Source organism: Cibotium barometz, chromosome 40, assembly GCF_041138505.1.
Source record: "Cibotium barometz isolate CiBa-2024 chromosome 40, ASM4113850v1, whole genome shotgun sequence".
NCBI lineage: Eukaryota > Viridiplantae > Streptophyta > Polypodiopsida > Cyatheales > Cibotiaceae > Cibotium > Cibotium barometz.
Genome location: NC_141085.1, coordinates 31,524,461 through 31,548,557, shown reverse-complemented (window position 1 = coordinate 31,548,557; position 24,097 = coordinate 31,524,461).

The window sequence follows — 24,097 nt, the reverse complement described above, 5'->3', positions numbered from 1 at the left end:
AGGCCTATAGGGATACTGCGATGCTAGGTGATGGTCGGAGAGCAGGGTAGATGGTGTAGAGCATAGGTCTTGCATGTCTAGCCAGTCAGGTCAACTCATCCTTGGTGGGTATACTTCCCTAAGAGGATCCACGCTCCCTTTCTGCCAACCCTAGTGTTTGTATCAGTAGTCCATGGGTTCCCTAATAGCAAGGACCGACAAAGTCATCCACAGCTAAGAAAAAGTCTGGCGATCACGTGGGACTCTCCTAAAGGTCAAGGATAGTGTTAAAACCCTAAGATCTCTCTAGATGATTGTCATGCATAAACATGCATAAATCAGGCTTAAACTCATCCACTTGACCACCCGCGAGCCCAAGGGATGCACACATGAATTATAATGAAGTACATCATACCTTTACCTTGATGTCCCATACCATCAAGAGGTATAACTCCAATCTAGTAGCATGTCGCTATAGTGTGAAATGGTAGGTGAGTAGATATAATCCTCTATACAAGAGAACATCATATCATAACCTAGCCTCAAGATAACATAGCCTTAGCCTCAAGATAACATCAAGAGACCATAGCCTAAGCCTCCCTTGAGTGTGCCCCATGCCCCTATTATATAGGAGGGCCCTCAAGTGACTCTTAACTCTCCATCTCCCATGTGTGACCCTTGGATGCCTGACCCTAACCTTAACCCTTAAGGTTAGTCCTAACCCATGCTCCACTAGAGCTTGTTCCCATGCTCCCATGCTCACAAGCCTAATGTGGGTTAGCCTCCTAGTATATGCACACATAATGTGCATATAAGATACTTCCTCTCTCTCAAAACATTGCACTCTTGCAATGAAAAGAAGGAGAACTGCGTTGAACAATCTCAACCGACTCCCAAGTCGAATGCTCTATTTCCCTATCTTTCCACCTAATTTTAACCTCAGGGATTAGTCAACTACAAAGTTTCCTTTCCCTGAATTCAAGTACCTTATCAGGTTCATGTGGAACATAGGATAATTCTTCAACTTCAACGAGTTCTTGAGAAGTAACTGTGTTATCCTCACCTCCCAGCTTCCCTTTCAATCTATTGATATGAAAGACTGGATGAACTCTAACATGTCGAGGTAGTTTAAGTTCATACGCAACCGTGCCAATCCGATGTATAACTTGAAATGGATCACAATATCTAGGAGATAAATTTGAGCATTTTCCTGTTGACAAAGTCTGAGAATCTTTAGGAACTTTTAAATAAACCAACGCTCCTGGTTCAAAAGACCGAGATGAGCATCCCCTATCAGCATAAAATCTTACTCTATTCTGAGCACTCCTGATAGAATCTTGAGCTTCGATCAGCATTTCCTACATATCACGCAATAAATCCCTCGATGCATCAAGCTCAATGTCCTTAAGACTGACATCAATAGGTGCCCTGGGTTGATACCCATACATAAGTATGCACGAACTAAAACTAATAGCCGTATGTTTAGAACTGTTAGGCAAATTCCATCCTTGGAAGATATTTTTCCCAATTTGATGCTTTTCCAGAGACATATGCACGAAGCATATCCTCTACAATCTGATTCATACGCTCTGTTTGCCCATCAGACTACTGTGGATGATCAGAGGAATTCATACTCAAAGTAGTTTCCTTGTTTTGTAAACCATTTGAAATAAAGTAGGAAAACATGGCATTATAACAGCAGAAATCAGGTATCCATCGGCGGCCCGATGTACCCCACATCTGCTCATGGAATTATCAGCGTCTCGAGTTACCCATATCAACATAGAGAGTCATCAACGCCTCGATGAGTCACATATGTCCATCCGTAAACCATCAGGGTGACTGTATAAATCACCTAAAGTACGGAACTAGAGAAAGAAATGCCAACAAAGGAAAAATCCAAATTTCCTTAATCCGAACACAACAAGATAAACTTGTTGAACTCTAAAGAAAGAGATTTCAACAAGTGAAAATGTCGACGAGATTACACTCATCAATACATGCAAGCTATAGATAAAAGAAGTTTATCTAGAGAATGCCTACACAACAACTTTAAATGAATTCATAAAATGAGATTGTCTTTGAATGTTGAGGTCAACATGCTAAGTGATGTTAGCAAAGCAACAATCTTGAGCCCAAATTATCCCATAAGATAATATATGTGAGGGATCGCTAGCATCCCATACCACCATGATACTACCCATACATACCTTAACAATTTGAAACTCCCTAGTATGCCGTCTAGGAAATATGAATAAAATCCTGTATAAAAGGAATAAGATGGCCTTATCCCAGACTTTCACATACTAAAACCTGTCTCTATATTCCTAAGACTACATCAAGGAATAACTCTTTCAGAGTACATCATTAGAAAAGAATTTGAATTATTGGCCTTTTTAATGATAACTACCCAATAAACTCAATAAAGTTAGGGTTAAAAAATAACAATTCACCTAGATATATAAGCAACTAGGTATCTAAGTTGGAATATGTACAAAAGTACAAGGAGCATAGTCCAAAATTACGTGCAAAAAACGAAGGCAAATGCTACCTTCAAAGCACATGATATTATCCAAAAGATCAAAAGATCCTTATAAAACCATGGATAAAATCATAGAAGCTCCTCGAATCCATGAAAACCATAGTTGATCATAAAAATTAATGCATGCCATCTAATGGTCATTAATCATACCAAAAGAAGCATTAAAATTGGTGGCCAACTCATCAATCCGGAGTATATGAACATGGTGTCGTTCAAGTAAAACTCCAAAGTAAGCACGTGAAACACATGTATGTAACACTCAGTAAAAAACCCCTAGACACAAGTGATCTAGGTAAAACCTAAAACTTGGAAAACATCCAATAAAATCCAACGAAACAAACCGATCAACTAACCTAGAGTCTTAGGCTTAAGAAATTAAGCACAAACCACACTTAAACAAGTGCAAAATAAATTATCATGGAAAAGTGTCAAAGGTGAAACACACTTTGAACGCAAATTATAGCCATCAAAAGAAATTAAGGAACATGTCCAAAATAAATGACTAAACAATGGTAAAAAAATCATGAAAATATCGTTCAGAATTAATCCAAACAGAAATATCTACTAATACGAGGTACAATCGTATTAATAATATGCGAATAACCTGCATCTATCTAATGTCAGCACGAGAAAACGTACTTCAACATTAAATAACCCTCAAAAATATTAAATTCTCGAGAAAAAAAATTATCATGATTTTTTTCTAATTTTTCCTAATTTAATAGGAACTCAAAGTACGATAATTTTGAATTCCACCAAACCTATCTTATGGCATTCCAAACCTATATTTTTCCAAAAAAAAAATAGCAAATAATTTTACCAAAATACCATTCATATTTTAAAAATATCAATTTTTAGGATTTCTAAAAATAATTTCTAAAAAATTCCTAATTTTTCATGAGAATCCCATCGTTCACGGAATTTCCAATTTCGCCCGATAATTCTCAAATCCAATGAAAATTTATAATTTTACTGGATTTTTTAAATTTTTGGGTAAAAAAACATATTTTTAAATGAATTTGAATGGTCACGGGCGTCTCAATGGACACACCACATGCCAAACACCAACTCCACATTTTTTAGAAATTTAAAATGACCTTTGACTAATTTTTCACAAATTTTTAAGAAATTTTAAAAAAATTTAATTTATCTTGAACGCATTTAGAATACGAACGGTCAAAAAATTTCGGAATCCCAACGGTCTTCCCGGAATATGGAAAGCCAACAGTTTCTAAAAAATGAAAAGACAAAAAAAATCGGAATGTGAAAGGTCAAAAGTTTCCGGAATCCGAAAGGTCAAAAGATTTTCCGGAATTCGGAAAGCCAAAAGGTTTCTCGAGAGATGAAAAGCTAAAAGGTTTTAAGAGAAAAAAATTTAAAAATTTTGAGATTTTTTTTCTAAAATTTCATATTTTCTCCCTTTTTCGGGGTTTTTTCCAAGCTTTTTTGAATAGATTTCAAAAGCTTTTTTTGTAAATTAAAAAAAAACTATTTAAATTTTTTTAATTAACTAAAGCTTTAGTTATAAACCTTATGAAATTTCTAATGGGGGGGTTGCGATTTTTTTCACCCACCTACAGCGAAAGCCCCCCCTCCCAGCAGCGCGATTTGATTCATGAGAGAGAGAGGAGGTTCTCTCTCTTCTCTCTCCACACTCCTCTCTCCTTCTCTCCAACAAACAACTAACTTCTCTCTCCACCCCCTCTTCTTTGTTAACAGAGAAGGGAATTAAATATTGATTATTTTTTTCTTAATCATAATTAAGTTTAACTATGATTAAAATTTAATCCATTTTGCCTAATAAGAGGCATTCACAACGTGGGAGAGGAAAATAGAAGAGAAATTCTAATTTGAGAGACAAAGAGGATCCCACGCACATGAGAGAGCATTCCATGCATCAATTGACTACCCCACTCTACATTTTAGCAGAAAATTGAAAGAATATCCGTCGCGAAAAGCGCGCAAAAATGTATTAAAAATACATTTTAACCATAAAAATGCTCTAAAAATTTCTTAAAAATTAGAAAAATTTCCTAAAAATTGTAGAAATTTAGGAAATTCATTCTACAAAAAATATCCATAGTAAAATATGTGGTATTTTGGTAAAAATTTCTATTAATGCTTATTTTAAACCATAACAAATAGGAAAAAATAGCATTAAACTCACGGAATTCCCTTGCAATGTCGATTCATCCATTGAATAGAAGAAACACGCGTTCCAACCGCCATATCGACAATCCACATGCAAATATCAACACAAATCAACAAAATAATATTTTTATTTAGTAAATATTAAAATTTACTTCAAAAAATGCTAAAATTTGCAATAAGAAAGAAAAATCAACAACAATTAACTAGAGATTTCTCTGATACCACTATTAAAACTCTAAGATCTCTCTAGATAATTGTTATGCATAAACATGCATAAATTGTTGAGATTCAAGCTCGATGTCAGTGTGAGCCAGCTATGCTATGTGCTGGCATGTTAGGTAGGAACATGTGTGAGACATAAATGACCGCGTCGAGCTGGTCATAGTGTGTGGACATTAGCTAGGGTTAGTAGAGTGTGGACACAACTCATAGTGTGGTGTGTGTATTATGGATTATGGCTTTATGCATTGTGTGAGAAGGGAGATGGCTTCCCTCTATGGTTAGGGTTTGCAATATACATTAGGGTTTGCTCCTGTGTGTGTGTCTCCTCTCCCTCTACCGATCTTTCAACATGGTATCAGAGCCTTGTGCTGTCTATTAGGGTTTATGAGTGAGTGAGAGAAGAGGGAGAAAAAGCTGTGAAGTTTGCCATTGAAGCTGTGAAGCTTGGAGCACACCGATTACTATCAGATCTGAGAGCTTGGCCTACCGGGTAAGGTCTTCTAAACATCCTTGAGCGGATTGCAGGTGATTCAGGCAAAAACAAAGCAAATTAGAGCAACTCAAAGCAAAGAAAAATTCTGGTTTTTTGGAAGCTTTCCATTAAAGCTTGGAAGCACTGATGTATGGTAGAAATACATGCAAATCTGGCAAAACAAACATGTATCTGACAAGGAGGAATGTATTGGCAACTCCTATGCAAGCTCTACAGTGATTTTGGAGAAATTTACATGCATTTGAATGAGTGAAAAATTTTGGTTTTTGAGCTCTCACAAAACAGAGAAAAGCAACTCAAAATTTGATGCATTTGGAGCATGTTTTTGGCAAAAATCCAAGCATTGATTGGTTGCACACATACCTAAGTGTGTTGGGCACTTGTATACCTCATCAATTAGCAACTCAAACACTCTCAAAGCCCCCTACAGCAGGCGGCGCATTCTGCACAGAGAAACAGGGCAGTTTTGTGATATTTTTGGTACGAGGAGGTCGATTATCACTTGGGTGTTTGGTTACTTCCACAATTGACTTAGAAATTGGTTGCTACACACACTAGAGAAGAGGGCTACATGGTTGGTTTGATCAATTATGCCTAATTGAGTTGGGAATGAGCTGATTAAAAAGCCTGTCTACTGGTTGCAGAGAAACAGAGTGAGTTTAATCGAGCAATTAATCTTTGGTCTTAAACAATTGGACAAATTCCTCTTACATGGAGTTAGTGGACATCATTGCTAAGCTAATGAATGCCTGGTTGCTCAATTTGGACAAATATTGAAGAATTTAGAGCAAAATTACTACTGGTTTTTCTGGTTTTTCCCAAAACAGAGAAAGGGGTTTTCAAAAATTGATATGTACACATGTCAGATGGTGTTGATACTCTACATGTTGGTGAGAAGCTTGACCGGCACAACTTCCGCATTTGGAAGTATCTTAGACAAATTTTCTCAAAGGCAAAGGCCTATGGAACTTGGTGACAAGCGATGAGGCATAGCCAAGGGTTTCCCAAATGAATGCAACACCTGCCCAACTTACAGCACATCGAAATTGGACAGAGAGAGCCTTCAAAGTGTTGCATTACTTCTCGATATATGTTACAAACAACATGTTATGCCATATACAGGACACACAAAATCCCAAGGATGCATGGGATACTTTGGTAAAGTTGTATGATATGACTACAACACCAAAGAAGATGCAATTGAATGTAGTTGGTACATCATATAAAGGCAAAGAGAAAGTGGTTGAGCCCCTTGGTATGCCTGACATTTCTGTAGGGCATTCTCTTATTGATGGAGATTCTAGTGGCTCGGAGAGATGAGCCTTGATGAGGAGCTTGGGATTCCGGAGTTCATGAGCTGGAGTTGAGCTTGAGGGGGAGTGTTGAGATGTCAAGCTCAACATGAGCTGACACTAACGAGGCGCCTGCATGACCGTTCAACATTTATATCATTGGAGGGTTTGATAGCTGGCACAACGACATATCTTCGCCAGAGATTCTACAGCTGGACTACATCGACTAGTCCACATCTACTCACTCCTCTTAGCGTGTTCACATTATGGACCACTTGTATATACTCTATTATGTGTGTTAGTCACTTTATCTTCTTGGTAGACCTCTTTTGTGGTGTGAAGAGTAGAGTTTTCAGCCTCTCACCTTGTGTGTTCTCTTCTAGGGTTTGTGTGAGTGTGTGTGTGCTTGCAAGAGCTCAAGCTTTCTTCTCCCCTGCATCTTTTTAGAGTCCTCTTTTATTTCTTGGTTAAAGACAACTTGATCACATTTCTAATGGACTCATCCATGCCACCACCACTAATAGCATTTAGATGCCTCTAAACAACCATATACTATCTTCACACATTTGACCATCAGTAAGTTGGCATGGAGACTATATCTAACTAATGCCTAACTATTTGAAAACCTTGGGAAATATCTCCATCTCTGCCAACCTTTGGCACATGTACACTCTTCCAATTAAATCATTTGTATTGTTAAGAGTGATGGTGTTTATGTTTCTTGTGAATTGAGGTTGGTTGATTGCATCTCCATCCCACTTTTCGTGCCATAAAAATATGTGATGCTATTGACCCATGCAAACTTCTCTAAAGCCACTCTTAGAGTGTTTACACATCCATTTATGACTACTCATCTATGACCAATGCAAGTGCCCATAGCATAGGAGGCTACTTGAACGCATGGAAACTATTGATAAGAAAGCTTCTTGTTTACACGTGTAGGAGAGGAGAATGATATTGTGAGAAAGTTTAGGCTAGAACTTGTTTTGCCTTATTGCTAAAAGCTCAAAAGAAGCAATGCAAGTTCACAAATGTACCTTAATTGTGGCTAACTAGCAAAGCCCATTCATGGAAATGAAAATCCCTCTTCTTGCTTTATGGGGTCAAATTTCAATGTTCAAAGCTAATTCACTAAAGCTTGTGTAAACATGAATTTGGGGTGGGACATGTCGGTTTATGTGAAAATTATTCGCAATGTGTGTACACGAGACCAATTTTAAAGAAGGTCCATTTACAATGTTACATTGACAATATTTATTAGCTACTATCTTACCCAACTACAACATGCGTGAAAAATATAGAAAACAATCCTATACATATAGGAAACAATATGTATGTTCCTAATTAAAACCATGTATACATACTTATCTTTTACTACCTTTTGAGAATGCAAATGATATGGAGGTTTTCTTAAGAATCACACCCCTAGGATAACTACTTAACATATAGATGCTCATATCTAGCCAAGGATATACCTTGAGTGTACTATAATCGACAACATGAGTTGCTATTGTTAGGAAGTATAACTACTAAGGATAGAACCCCTTGTGTGGCAAGATCCAAGGGAGCTTAAAGCCTCCAATAGTGTCACCACACTACAGTCAATAATGTGAGTTGTTACTCTCGAGAAGTATACCTAATCAACATTAGAACCCCTTGTGCGCCAGGATCTAAGAGAGCTTAACATATAGATGCTCTAGACATACCTAGGTATGGATATCTTAAGTGTCACCACACTACTATTGACAATGTGAGTTGCTACTCTTGAGAAGTATACTACTAAGGATAGAACCCCTTGTGTGCCAAGATCGAAGGGAGAACAAAGCCTTTTACTCCACGAATCAATTGTCTAGCACCATAAGAAACTAAACTCTAAAACGATAATGTTTTATCATCACACTCACTCCCTCACTCTCACATGACACAACTCGCAAGTGGACCTCTACAAGTGACCAGTACTAAGTTGAAAAATGTACATGCATTACAAGGACAAGTACAACTCCCAATAGCTTTTCATGAACAAAAGTTCTATAATACATTGCAACTAGTTGAAAAACCAACAATATTCAAATAACTAGAACTTTTAACCCTTACAACAATGGAGCCTCCACTTCCCCTTTTACCTTGGGTAGTCTACATTAAGTAAATACAATGATTCATCATTAGGTGGAGAGGGGTGCAACCTCCTCCATCAAGAAGGGAGACATCCCAATCCTAGTGAGGATTTTCCTATAGTGGCCAAGCCTTGAGAAAGAAAGCGAAGTCAATATAAAATACATTACTCATATTGTGAAGCAGGGTGCATGAATATTCAAGGTGATGATGGGTTGTCACGTGGTAAAGCGGGTAAAACACCCCATATTAAGAATCCACTTACTCATATTGTGAAGGAGGGTGCATGAATATTCAAGGTGATGATGGGTGGTCAAGTGGTAAAGTAGGTAAAACACCCCATATTGTGAAGGAGGGTGCATGAATATTCAAGGTGATGATGGGTGGTCAAGTGGTAAAGTAGGTAAAACACCCCATATTAAGAATCCACTTACACGTGTGTCCACCCAAGACTAATACTCACAAAGGAAAGCTTGAGAATCCAAAGCACTGCAAATCATGTACACTATACATAGGGTACTACACGTGAACATCCATGAAAACATAGAAGGATACGCTAGCACTTGCCACCCACCAACCGTAAAATCAGACACAATGGTAAGCCACCCCCGAGCTATAGACTAACACAACCTTGGCAAGCCCAAACCCTCAAGGTGTGTGTGATGTCCCTCTCATACCACACACAAACATTCCTCATGAATGTTATTGGTATGGCTAACCACTGGGCTAAGGGTTCTTGGGAGGCTCCTCTCTCCCAAGGTAGAGTTCCACACATTAACTCCCATACAAATGAGCCACAATCCCACCAACTGTAGCCCACCAATAAAAATTTCACAGTGCTATAAGAATAGTTTCCTACAAGTCTCTAGTCACTAGCCTCGTAATGTCCAAGTATGGGCAATGGCATTCTTCCCCTCCTAATGAGAGGAAGATACCATTATCCCCTTGCTAATGAATGTTATTCCCCTAATAATAAGAGAAAGATAGCATTCATCCCATGCTACTAGTGAGAGAAAGATAGGACTCTTCCCATGCTACTAGTGAGCTACTAGTGAGATGAGATGACTATAACATTCTTCCCTTGCTAATGAGAGGAAGAATTGGAGAAAAATCTAGATATTGGCATCTGTTGAGTGAAGTAACATTATCTCGAGTGTTGTGTCTTTCTACACGATCCTTCCATCTATCCACTCAGAAAATGATCTATTTCTAAGGGTGCATTCCCTAGAATCCACATGAGTCACTTGCCCATGGGGAACATAGATAAGTAGATCCCTAAGACACAAGCTCCTGGTTTTTGAAAACCAAGCTACATCCAACACCCACCAGCACCTCTTTCAACCTACTCACATGAAAGATACAATGCCAGCCAGGAGACTCAATCTATAAGCAACCTCATTAATATTTTCTAAGATCATATAATGTCTAGAATATCTCGAAGATAACTTATAGACTTTTCCAATCTACATTACTTGAATATCTCAAAGACAACTTATAGACTTTTCATATCTCAGAGGTAACTTAGATATTTTTCTCGTCTACATTACCTGAGAGTCTTTTGGGATTCTTAAGTAAACCATTGTGGTCCTTCTTCCATGACTAGCTGATCACTTTTTCTTGCCCTCTCTTTATGCTTTCTCTTGCAAACTACAACATCTCTTGCTATTGTTTTAAGAAGTCAACTGTAGCACCAACTCGGACTTTCTCTACAACATCTCTTCTTGCTATTCCAAGAAGTCAACCATAGCACCAACTCAAAATTTCTATAAGCCAATCACCCACTGGACTCTATCTTGATAACCATACATTAGCATAAAAGGGCTCATCTTAGTATAGCAAAATGCTTAGCACTATTGTAAGAAAAATAGATACTCTTCCTAATTAGTTTGTCTCATAGAGACTTATGCATGCAACATGCCCTCCATAGTCTAATTCACACACTCTATCTATCCCATTAGAATCGTGATGATACTGATCTTTATATCCAATTTCTTGAGCACCTCATGTCACAAATGTATAGGATCTCAATTACTCACAAATGTATAGGATCTCAATTACTTACAAATGTATAGGATCTCAATTACTCAATTAGCTGTGTAAGCCATAAAGTTAAACAAATGAGAAAATTACACAGCTAATATTTTCACTTTTGTAGGAATAAATCTCACCATGTTAATGAGTCAGCCACACACATGTTAAATGAACAAAATGAGTTGATTGTAGTGCTCATATTTTCTCTTTTGCACAAGACTAAATAAACAAATGAGCGAATTGCATTGTTGAGATTTTCTTTTTTGTTGGAATAAATCTCCCCATCATGTTAATGAGTCAGCCACAACGATCACACACATGGCATTATTCCCCCTCAAAGCCTATTGTAATCTAACGATAAGATTTATAAAAATACTTTGCCAATAAGCCACCATGTCTCAATAAGTTCTTAGCTTTATTGACTTCGCATTATTGATAATTTTGAACTTGTTGCTCGACATTAGCTTTTATTCTTGGCCAAAAGAAATCTGTTCTTACCAAATGCTCAACCTCAATACACCTAGATGGCATATCATGACACTCAAATGTGATGATGCAATGCCTCACACCATTTACATTGAAGGAGGGTACATAGAACTTTTCCTTTTGGAAGAGTAAAACATTACACATAGAATACTCTCTTAAACAAATAGGGATCATCCCAGTGTGGATAATATCTTAAACTCTACTAAAGAATCTATCTCTCAAATACAAGCTCATAAGGAGTTCATATTGAATCTCTAAATTGAAAGCTAATTTAAATAGCCTATTCTACTAGCATCTACCACCTTATTAGTAGACCTTATAACGGATCTCAAAATCAAACTCAAGTATACCACTCCAACCAATATGCCTTTCTCCCTTAAGAGGCAAAATTATTTCAAAGATGAGATATCCACATGAACAATAAAAGGAGAGCCATACAAATACCGTCTCCACCTTTTCTACGCATGAATAGCATAAAGATCTTTCCATGTTTTGTCCACTTAATATGTGGGTCGTCCACATTTTTACTCTAAAAAACAACTAGCCCACTATCCTAGAACATTGCTTTTAGAATAGTACTACTACTCCAATAGCATAATCAATATCATCATTTTTTAAACCACACAAGGTTTACTGAGGTCCATAATTTGGAGCATAGGAGCCATTTTTCCAACTCCTCAATTCATTCCACAGCTTGTACTCATTATACTTGGCCTTCTTCACCCCTTTAGAAAGATTCAAAAGAGGAAACACTCCTTATCGAAAGTGGATGTGGGTAGACACCATCAATTTTTGTAACTTTGGGTTGCAACAAATAATTTGGTATTATTCTCCATCTTTCTTAAATCAAGTTTCTTTGTCTTTTGTTGAAGTTCTGCAAAGTGTATTTTCTTACATGGTATCATAGCTCAATCCATAGATAAAGCTTAGGGGTAAGCGATTCCTTGGGAGAAGATTTAGAGAAATGGCACAACCTATAGTCACTTTTTGAGTAATATACGTAAAAATCCCTTAAGTTTCTCCTTTCTCACAAAGTAAAACAATAGTATGCTCAAAATTGATATACACATTTTAATCCTTGTTACTACTTGTCTGTTTTGTTAATTTTTATTTAAAACATCACTAACCTAAATGTTTCATATTTCTAAAATAACTAGTTTTTAAAAATACAAGTAATCTACAAGGATTATTCCAAAATATTATAAATTAATGAAATGATGCAACTTTATATTATAATATGATCTTACTTTGTTTTTCTAGTATTTAGTGATGAGAATGAAAAAAGCCAACCTTAAAGACACTACCCTCAAATACCATATTTTGATAGTAACATGTCCTCATATCACTCTTCATGAAATATCATGCTCCATAAAGCCGATCAATAAGGTCATCCATCCTTGGCAAAGCAAAGGATATTCTTAATAATGAATTTGTTAAGACCCTTACAATCCATGCACATTCTTTTCATCTTATCCTTCTTGTCCACTAGGAGATATCAACTCAACTAGAGTGGACATGGATGACACGCCAAGATGATAGCTTCGCACTTATGCCGCTGGCATCGGTGGTGGTGAGATTATTAGTGATTCATTGCCAATGGCTTATAGTCTATGTGATAGCCATTTTGATTCACTAGAGTTATAGCATAGTTATAGCACGAGATCATATAGTCGAGTTCACACTATGGACTGAACTTGTATGTTTTAGTAGGAGCGTACTTTCCCTTATAGTATGTGCTCTTATATTTATGTTAGAATAGAAGAAAATTTAGCCATTTATCTCTCTTATATGCTTGTCTAATCTTGTGTGTGTGTGTTTTTACTTACAAGGAGCTTGAGCTCACCTCTCTCCATCTCTCTTGTATTGTTGTCTACTCTTATGTGTGTGTTTGCTTACAAGGAGCTTAAACTCACCCCTCTCCCTTGCCGCATCCTTATCATGGTATATTAAAGCTTTGGTTCATAAAGAGAGATCAAGAGGCAAGCTATAAGCACAGGAAGTAATACACAGTGCATAAGGGTAACTCCATATTTTCCCTTTGATTTGAAATTAATCTTTATAGGAACCTGCTAGTAAAGAGCAGTAGTAGGCAAGCATAACAAAAAGCTGCAATACCACATCTTGAGCTACCCTTCATGGCGGTGAAGCAGAAGGGTAGTAGATTGTGGTTTTAGAATTTGGATTCAAGGTTATTTTGGGCCCTATTTTAGCTCTACAATTTTTATGTAGGAACACTATGTGGAAGTGTCAATTTTGATTTTGTATACTAAATTTTTGGTTCAGTGCATAGTTGTGGCAGAAATTTGATTGCAAGAGACATTCTATGCAGAGAACGTGATATTTGCAAGTGACTGGTGCATGTATGCTTATGTGACTGGTTACACTACCACAGGAGGTGACTATGTTAGAGATGCAGGTTTGTTTTATAAGTGTAAAAATTTCTACAAGTATTGTTTGGTAAGTTATTGTAGGTAATCATGTCTAAGAGTCTATCCTAGATTGTAAGCAAGAAGCTAGATAAGAATAACTTCCAAGCAAGAAGCTAGATAAGAATAACTTCCAAGCATGAAAGTTCAGGATGAGAAACTTTCTCATGGGAAAAGGATATTGGGAGTTTGTTTCAGGTGACAAGAAGGAGCCAAAGATTCTAGAAGAAAATATCTCTCCTCAATAGGTGTGCCTTTAAGACATGCATGAGAAATATAGCAAAGTGATGTTTTGTTTGTCTGTTTTAGTGTGTCACATGCCATGATTGATCATATATAGTATGAAGCAACATCTAAGGATACATGGGAACCTTGGTTATAAGCTGTATACACATGTACCAAGGCAAGAAACATGTATTTGAATCAAGAGCTGCATAATGTACAGAGGAATAATATGAGTATCACTGAAAGTAAAAGGGCTTACAGATGCCCTCACCTGTATTGGAGCTCTCGAGATCTATTTGACAATAACATGGCATCGGTCACATTGAATGGGCTTGGCAAAGAGTATGATCAGTTTTTTACATCTATCCAAACTCGAGAAAATTTTCAAAACTGTAAGGACTTTATAGCCCTTATGATCGGTCGCTAATAAGGAGATAACGGTTGGGAGTAAATTATCTTCCAAAAATACACAAGAGAAGGTCTTCTACATGGACAATGATAGAGGTAGAGGCAAATCTTTATCAAGAGGCTCAAGTGTAGACTGATTTGGAAACAAAAGTCATGGTCAATAACAACAAGAATCCAATGCACAAACAGGTGGAAAAGGCCACTCTAGAGGCCAGGGGAGCCAGAGAGGCCGAGCTGGATGGTAAAGAAATCAGAGTGGAAATAGCACATAGCTATTTTTGTGGGTGGCAAAGGACTACTTTAAAAAGAAGAATGACATTAAAAGTGAAAATTTACAAGAAACTATGCATCTTCAAACAAGCAAACCAAAGCTAGAAGTGAGCAGCTTTTTGTGATGCAAACATGCTTAGCTCCATGATTACAAATGTATGTAATCATAGAGATGTATGGTATGTTGATTCAGGTGCTTCTAACCACATAACTAGTCATGGTGAGTGGTTTAGATATATGCAAAAAAATAAATAAACTAGGGTATGTGGAAAGAGGTGATGATAATGCACATCATATTGTGCAAGCTAATAAGGTGCCATTGTCTATGCAAGGTGACAAAATGAAGTTTTTAGCTTATATACTTCATTTTTCAAACATTACAAAGAACCTAGTTTCTATTGGAAAAATGGTTGAGTAGGGTCTAGAAGAGAGGATTAACCCTCACGATGGATATTATGTAGAAGATTTTAATAATCAGTGCCACGTGGTTGTAAAGAGGGATAAAATTAGTAGAATGATTACAATGGATGCAGACATGCTTGAAGTGAAAGATGCAATAGTACAGGTGTGATTGTAGACATTGGTATTTGGCATAAATGCATTGTATAGGTGTGATTTGCAGCATTGGTATTTGCACATGGTACATGTGTGATTGCAAACGTTGGTATTTGGCATAACGCATTGGTCATATCAACATTTAATGACATAAAAATATAATGTCCCAAATATTGTTGCAGGTTTCTCAAAGTTCAAAGTGGATGAAATGTGCAAAGTATATGAAGCATGCCAATTGGGAAAAGAACCTAAGCATGCATTTTAATATAATAAGAATGTAAGTCAAAGACCTTTGGATATGGTACCTTCTGATGTTTAAGAACCCACAAAGATGAATCAAAGGATGTTGCTATTATTTATCTTTTATTGATGATGATCACACTAGGAAGCTATATATATACTTCATGAAAGAGAAAAGTGAATGTTTATGTACTTTTAGAGCTTCAAGGTTATGGTTGATAAAGACAAAGGTAAGAACATAAAATAGCTAAGATCAAATGGTGAGTGAGAATATTTTTCCAATGAATTCAATGAGCATGGTATAAAGAGGTAGTTCACATATAGGTACACCACACTACAAAATAGTGTTATAGTTAGAAAGAATATTGCAAAAGTTTCCCATGCATTGATGAATGAGAAAGAAATGCCTCACCATTTTTGGACTGAAGCAATAGCATCATTGTAGTTTATATTATGAATAGAATCCCCACTATGGCAACAATTTATGGCATGACATACTTAAAGAAGTTTACTCGTAGAAAATCACATTTGGCACACTTGAAAGTGTTTGGGTGCATTGCCTATGTACATGTACCAAATGAGGTGAGAAGAAAATTGGATCCCAAGGTTAAAAAATGTACATGTTCATGTACCAGAAGAACATTGGACCCTAAGGTTAAAAAATGTATCTTTATTGAATATTCCCTCGAGCAAAAAGGTTATAGATGCTATGACCCCACAATGACATATGAGTTGTGAGTGAGAAGGAGGAATGTTTTTTTAATAAAGTGTTAAGCTAGTATACACCAATGAAAAATTCCATAGAGGCTGATGTAAACAACAATGTGGCTGGCGAATGGAGAGAGTAGCCAGCATTCATATGTACTTAGTGGACCAAAAGAATCCTCTAGCACTAGGTATATTATTAGACCTTGGTCAAGAAGGTTGAGGTATAATGCGAGAAATTAGGAACATCATTTGATGGTACTACAAAATTTAACAAATTCATATACATCACATAAGGAGACAAAAGAGAAGGTGTATCACCCTTTCATAATGCCTTATTATTCAATAAATCATTCCTTTTTTAATGGGAAAATGGCTTAGAAAAAATCTTGATAAGGAGTTTGGGATCTCGAATATTGTTACACATGGTGTACAAAGAGCCAAAGTAGTGTTGAGAATACCTGACAGTGATCCAGGCATGTATGTAGGTCTACAAGGCTCAGATATCTAGTGGACAGGTTGAGATATGATGTGTATTCAACCCATCATTATGTATATGTGGTCAAATAAATACACGAGATAAAACCCATCATTATGCATATATGGTGCATATATGATCAAATAAATACAAGAGATACAACCCATCTTATGCATATATGGTCAAAGCAATACAAGAGATACAACCCATCTTATGCATATATGGTCAAAGCAATACAAGAGATAGAGCCCATTATTATGCATACAATCCATCATTATGTATGATGGACATATAACCCATCATTATGCATATATGGTCAAATCAAATACAACAGATAGAGACCATATGTTTTGAGAAAGCACTTAGACAGAAGGCAATTGGATGCAAGGAATTCTACAAAGTAAAGCATAGGTCTATGAGAGCAGGTACAAGGTAAGATTAGTAGCCAAGGGATATGCACAAACCTACATCGACTCCTCTGAGGAGACTTTCAACCCAATTGCTAGGATGGAAACACTAAGGATAGTCATTGCTATTGTAAGATTCCTCCCCAACCTCTCAAGATATCTTGCATCTTCCCATGTAATCAAATCCCTCTTCAGAAATATAAAAGATCTTGTTTCTACCAGTTTTGGCCTAGAGAGAGAAATCTTCTACAGAGTGGTAATTCAGTTTTTAAATATTTTTCTCTTCTTATTAAAATAAGTTTCCCCGAAATAGAAGTTCAAAAAAAAGATTTTCAGAAGGTGCATTAGAAATCAAGAATAATCTGTTCAAGAGGCCTTATCCTAGGGGTCAAGATTTTTTTTGAAATTTTAAATTAAGGTTCCTATGGACCAATAAGATTCATCCAAATGTAGGGAGGAGATAAATAGAAGAATAAAAGGAAAATCCCCCAAAAATGAGTAAATACTCACATAAGATGAAGAGTTGACTAAGGACAAGGTTAATAGTTAAAAAAGAGAGATATTTAGAAGAAATGATGGTGACTTACTGGACATGAGAAAGTTTACATAGTGCACCACTACCAGGATATGATTATCTTACACAACCAAATTTTGTTTATAGGTTGCACAAAGCCTCGTACAATTTGAAGTAGGCACCTAGAGCATGGTCAAACAAAAAAGGGGAGTATCTTGTCACACTATTTAATTTCAATATATCTAATTCTAATTTCTCACTTTATGTGAGAAAATAATGACATGGGGATTGTGCTAGTGGTAATCTTTGTTGATGACTTAATTGTTATAACGTGACAATAATGGTGTCATTCATGAGGTAAAGATGCTTCTTAAGGAATGGGTGAGCCATGATACTTCTTGGGTACAGAGGTGATTAAATCGCATGATGGGATTTGGCTTTTATACAGGTAACATGCTTTGGACATACTGTCTATGGGGATGACAGGGTGTAAGCCAATCTCAGTACCATTGAAGTAGAACACAAGGTTGTCTACATTTATAGGTGATCTCTTGGAGTACCCTACCTACTATGTACATGCACATAGCAGGTAGTTTGATTTCAATGACTTGAGCTATTTGGTTAGATTGGTAAGTAAGTTTATGTAGGCTTTGAGGAAGCTACATTTAATGTGGCTAGGGGGATACTCAGGTACATAAAGTCAATCATATATTATGGATTTATTTATAAGATTAAGATACAAGTACATGCACATAGGTACATAGATGCAGATTGGGATGGTAGTGTCTTAGATGGGAGATCTAATAGTGTCTTTAAGTTCTCCTTTAGGAGAGCTACTATTAGCTAGCAAAGCAAGGAGTAAATAGTGGTTGCTTTGTCTAGTGTAAAAGGGTGTTGCTATGGTAATATGTGAGGTAGATTTGTTACAAAATCTACTTGCACATATTTTGTACTTGTTTCAATTTGGAAGGCTGCATTTTAGGCTAGTGAGAATATGGAACAACATTATTATGCACAAGAACTTCGGGTCACCAAAATTCTCTTTGAGGTAAAAAGAGATTTCTTATCATAGGTTTTTATAGCCCTTCTAAAATTCAAATGTCAAGATGAAGAATTTTAGTAGTCTAGGCTTTTCACCCCCTTTTTTGTTCTCAACCATATTGCCTTATTTTTACATGATGCTAATATTGGGTGGATTTTACATCCCAATACCCCAATACCCCTATACCTTCCCCCCCAATAATAACATTCAACTCTTCTATCAAGAACATCGCCCAAGAAGAAAATTCAAGTTTTTCTAATAAGTTCAAAGAGCTTCCCACCAAGTTAGTTGTAACATTTTTACACTCATCATCAAACTCCCCATCAAAACCATGGATAAGTAAGATGTTTTCTATGAACAATAAGTTAGGTGAAAGAGCCACGAGTACAATAAGCTCATAAAATAGAGTCAAGAGACATCATATCACTTAGCACATCCACTATAGAATCTATCAACATCCATTGTAGAATCTATCGCCATCCATTTTAGAATCTATCAACATCCATCCTAACTGAGATCTAATCCTAATGGGAGGGCAAAATACTAGGGACCGGCTAGTTAAAAAAACAAGCTATGATTTCCCATTATACTGGGGTTTCATGTGCTTTGTTACTAAAATAGCTATTTTCTTTAAAGACAGTATATCCATATGCAAAATACTGCATCTACAAATTATCTCCTTTGTTGGCGAGGCATTAGATAGCTCTTACACTAAGGGTAAATCTCGAGAACTACATGCCCAATTGTAATAAGAGATGAATCTAAGGTGGATGATTTGATTTCTTAGCATAATCTAGATTGATCCAATAATGTTGCATCTTCAGATGGCATCTTGATGTGTTATGCATTGCCAATGAGTGGGACTCTAGCAGTGGGTTTGATCTAGTAAACACATCAATAAATTATTAAAACACATTGATCATATCTTAAGTGAATTACTTAAGAAGCTTTTCATGTACCTTAATGAACCTTAAAAACGACTATGGGCCAATATAAAGCTCATTAATTTGCTAGTTTTTAAGAGTAGGCAACTCTCTCTAGGTTACTTTTACTATACAAAATCCATGGCTTGATGACTACTTCATAGACCTAATGAAGTGTGCAAGGAGACCATTCTCTCAAGGCTAATTTTAAGAGAATGCGGGGGAGAGAGAGAGCTTGAGTTCCTTGTTGCAAGAAAACACATACACAAGAGAAAGAAAGACACAAGAAAAAGATGGATGGCTGAATTTTCTTCTATCTTCTTCTCTTCTCTACAACCATAAACTAAAGAGATAAGAGTACATAATATAAGGGAAAGTAGTTTTCTACTATAATATACCATGGTCGGTCCATAGTGTGAACCGAACTATATGAGCTAGCGCTATAACTATGCCATACTCTAGTAATCCAAATGTGGCTATCACACTACCTGTTATCCACTGGCAGCATATCAACCATAATCACACCACAATCGTGCTAGTAGCATAAGTGTGGAAGCTATTACCCAAGCAAGTCTCATTAATGTCTGCTTGCAATACTAGTTGAGCTAGATATCTTAACACTCCCCCCCTCGAGCTCAACTCCACACACTATACTCCAAGTAAGCTCCTAAATCTGCAAAGCTTCTCTATACCAAGTGCCTTTGCGGAGATGTTAGCCACCTAATCCTTTATGATGATATATACCTAATCTTCTTGATCTCACAACATGATGCTTAAAGATGAATCCCAAGCTCATCTACATCTTCATCGGCAGTACATCATGAGCTTGAGAGGGGCTGTTGAGATTCAAGCTCGATGTCAGTGTGAGCTAGCTATGCTATGTGCTGGCATGTTAGGTAGGAACATGTGTGAGACATAAATGACCGCGTCCAGCTAGTCATAGTGTGTGGACATTAGCTAGGGTTAGTAGAGTGTGGACACAACTCATAGTGTGGTGTGTGTATTATGGATTATGGCTTTATGCATTGTGTGAGAAGGGAGATGGCTTCCCTCTATGGTTAGGGTTTGTAATATAGATTAGGGTTTTCTCCTGTGTGTGTGTCTCCTCTCCCTCTACCGATCTTTCAACATAAATCAGGCATAAACTCATCCACTCGACCACCCCCGAGCCTAAGGGATGCACACATGAATTATAATGAAGTACATCATACCTTTACCTTGATGTCCCATACCATCAAGAGGTATAACTCCAATCCAGTAGCATGTAGCTATAGTGTGAAACGGTAGGTGAGTAGATATAATCCTCTATACAAGAGAACATCATATCATAACCTAGCCTCAAGATAACATAGCCTTAGCCTCAAGATAACATCAAGAGACCATATCTAAGCCTCCCTTGAGTGTGCCCCATGCCTCAAACTACAATCTATAGAAAAAATAATGGGCAAGGAATCACACCTAGATAGGACTAGTAATAATAAGATGACCCATTGGAAAAATTAATAGTTTTAAATTCTATGCGATCCACAGTACCCCAATGGATGGCTGAATAGTGGGTGGACGAGCACTTGGGATGGAGACAATGTGTGGAGCATTGGGTGGTGTGGTTAAGGACAAAGATCCACTGATTGTTTCTGCCAATTGTAAAGAGGTCTAGGCGATGGGTCGTACCATTGGACCAAGCTTGTGCCTGCCATAGCTCCCCCATCTAGAAATTTACGTGGATGGCTGTCCATAAAATGGAGGAAACCCAGCTTCCGCCTGCCATGGTAAACTGTGAACTGTGGGTGGCTTATCAGACATGGCCAAATGGATCTAGGTGCCTTTTGAACCTCCTCCTCAAATATTGGTGACTATTCAGATTTTCTTAAAGCATGGGTATGTCGGTTGGAAGAAGGAAGAGGGGGAGCATTACAAATTTCCTACAGCATAGGGGTGAAATTTGGGATTGTCAAACCATGCTAAACTTGGGTATGTGATGTTTTACGCATTTGGGCATCTTTACTTTGTTTATTAGCACGAACGTAGGCAAGTTTTATGCTGTGGAGGGAGATGTAGATCATGGGTGATTCAATCATTGTTGTCTGAAGACCTCCGTTTGAATGCATAAATCTCGAGGGACCTCCGTTTGAATGCATAGATCTCGAGGGACGACTCCATGTACTTTGATAGGGTGCATGAATCTCAAGACAACTCCATGTACCTCGATTGGGTGCATGAATCTCGATTGGGATGCTCATTTAATGCAGCAATATGGAGGATTCTTTAGTGGGCATCTTTACAAAGTCTAAGCGTGTTGTGCATGGATAAACGGCGTGTGGCCTTTGTGAGTGTGCAGACGTTAAAATTGTGCTTCATAGATGGGAAGAGGGTTGGACTAAGCAAGAACAAGACTCAATTAAGAAGATGAGAATTACAATATATGGAATCATCCAGATCCATGCACCCAAGTGATGATCTTTACACAAGGCAGTGACTCCCTACATCTCCCTCCGAGGCACGAAACTTGTCGCATATGTGCTACTCAAACGAGATACAAATGCGTAAAAGGTCAAATCAACATTGCATGTCCCATTTGACATTGCTTAGCAATCCCAAATTTCACTCCCAAGCCGTGGAAGCATTGAACTTTTTTTTCGTTCCGTTGACAATGCCATGCTTCAAGTGGGTCGAATAGCCACCAACTTTTCAAAGAAGCTCAAGAAGCACCCCGATCCATTCGGCCATATTCAGAAAGCCACCCACACTTATGATTTATCCATGTCCCTACCAGACTGGGTGTCCTAAATTCTTCCATTCTCGTGGACAATCACGCATGCCTTATATTTATCGACTCACCTCGTTACACATCAACCACGTATTCCCTATCTCAAAACAATGTGTAAGAGTCAAAGAAAGTAGAAGGAAAAGTGTTGAGTTTCCCTAGAAGAAGCTTCTTCACATGCATAACTTTTGTCCAATGCCCATGCACGCCATCTACACATGCTCTGTATGTAATAGACTCATACTGACAATGTTTCTTTTGTGGACCTATATTAAGCCTCATCACCGACACATCTAGGCACATTTTTGGATGGGGGTGACCATGGTGAGCGCAAGCTTAGCCCATAGTATGACAACTCGACCTTCCTCCAATCAGCAGAAACCTTATGTGGCCTCGTCTTTGACCACACCACCCAGTGATCCACCTTGTCTCTATTCCAAGTGCTCGACAATGCCGAATCCATCGAGAGCCACAGAGTTCCATTCTAGTTTTTGGACATAGCCATGCGTAAATCCTCTGCCATGCCTTCAGCAATGCCATAATCTTGACTCCCCATTGAAAGGGATGTCATGTAAATATCGAGGAAAGCAGCAAAGCGAGTCGAAGAGAGTAGTTGAGTTGAAGTCTTCCTACTGGAGAAGTGTTCACACGGCCACATCTTTTGTCCATTGCCCATGCATGTTGCCATCACATTTCATTGCATCATCACAATTTCTTCACTTCTTCTCGCATCTCACATCATGCACAAATACAAGCACCTGCAAGTAACCTTATCAATGCCAATCCTTTAGGTACATCTCTGGATGGGGGGACCATGGCAAGCACAAGGTTAACCCATGGTACGACCCATCGCCTGTAGAACCCTCGACCTTGTTGTTGTAGGTACCTCGAAAGCGCTTCAATGCATATAGCCTCTTCTTTACCTCCAACTACACCAACAATACCTCACCCTTATTTGCCATGAAGAAGTCCAATGTCTAATCACGTTGTCCGATCCAAGCATAATATCTTGCCCAGTCTAGAACTGCCATTTATCCATGCCAATCAATTCCATAGATTTTGAGTGCTCATTCTACCAATTACAACGTGCAGATCACTTCCACTAACTACCTCATGATGAAGGATCCATGGCACTGTCATAACGGACAAGGGTCTAGTATGAAGAACCTCTACATTCCATATCACTATCCATGCCGTCTCAACAAGCTGCTTGCCGTCTTGGGACTACCTAAAGATTCCATCACTTTGCTCGTCATTCGAGTACGGATCGGTCTCGAACTATACCAATTCGCATCAACTACCAACATCATGGCATATCTCTTTGACCATCCACTTCCCGAGAACTTCACCACCAACTTAGGCGGCACAAGGACGCAACCACTATTAAGAAGGGGATTATGTTAACTTCTACAGAGATTAACATGGTTTCGCCTACCCGACCTACTCTAAGACACTTTGCCATCTTACTTGTCCAAACAGACACTTTAGTTTTGTGATGACACTCGAACATATAAAGTGGGCTTACCATGCGATGAATGTCAAATATGAAAAATCTATACACTAATAAAAGAGGACGAACCATTTTTAAGTTTAGTCAAATTGTGTGAAAACTAGTCATTTGTATATGTCATTTTTTACAACAAGCAACATACAATCATTCCCTTGCAATAGTTTTCTAATGAACTCTCCTTCTTCCCTCTTTTAACTTGCTTGCATGCTACTGAATCTTGCTTGCTTGATGGATCGATGCTAGATAGGTATAATTATTGGTTTTCTTCTTACATTAGCTTCTTATCTCCTCACCTCTTGTCAGAGAGAACCACCACAAAAGA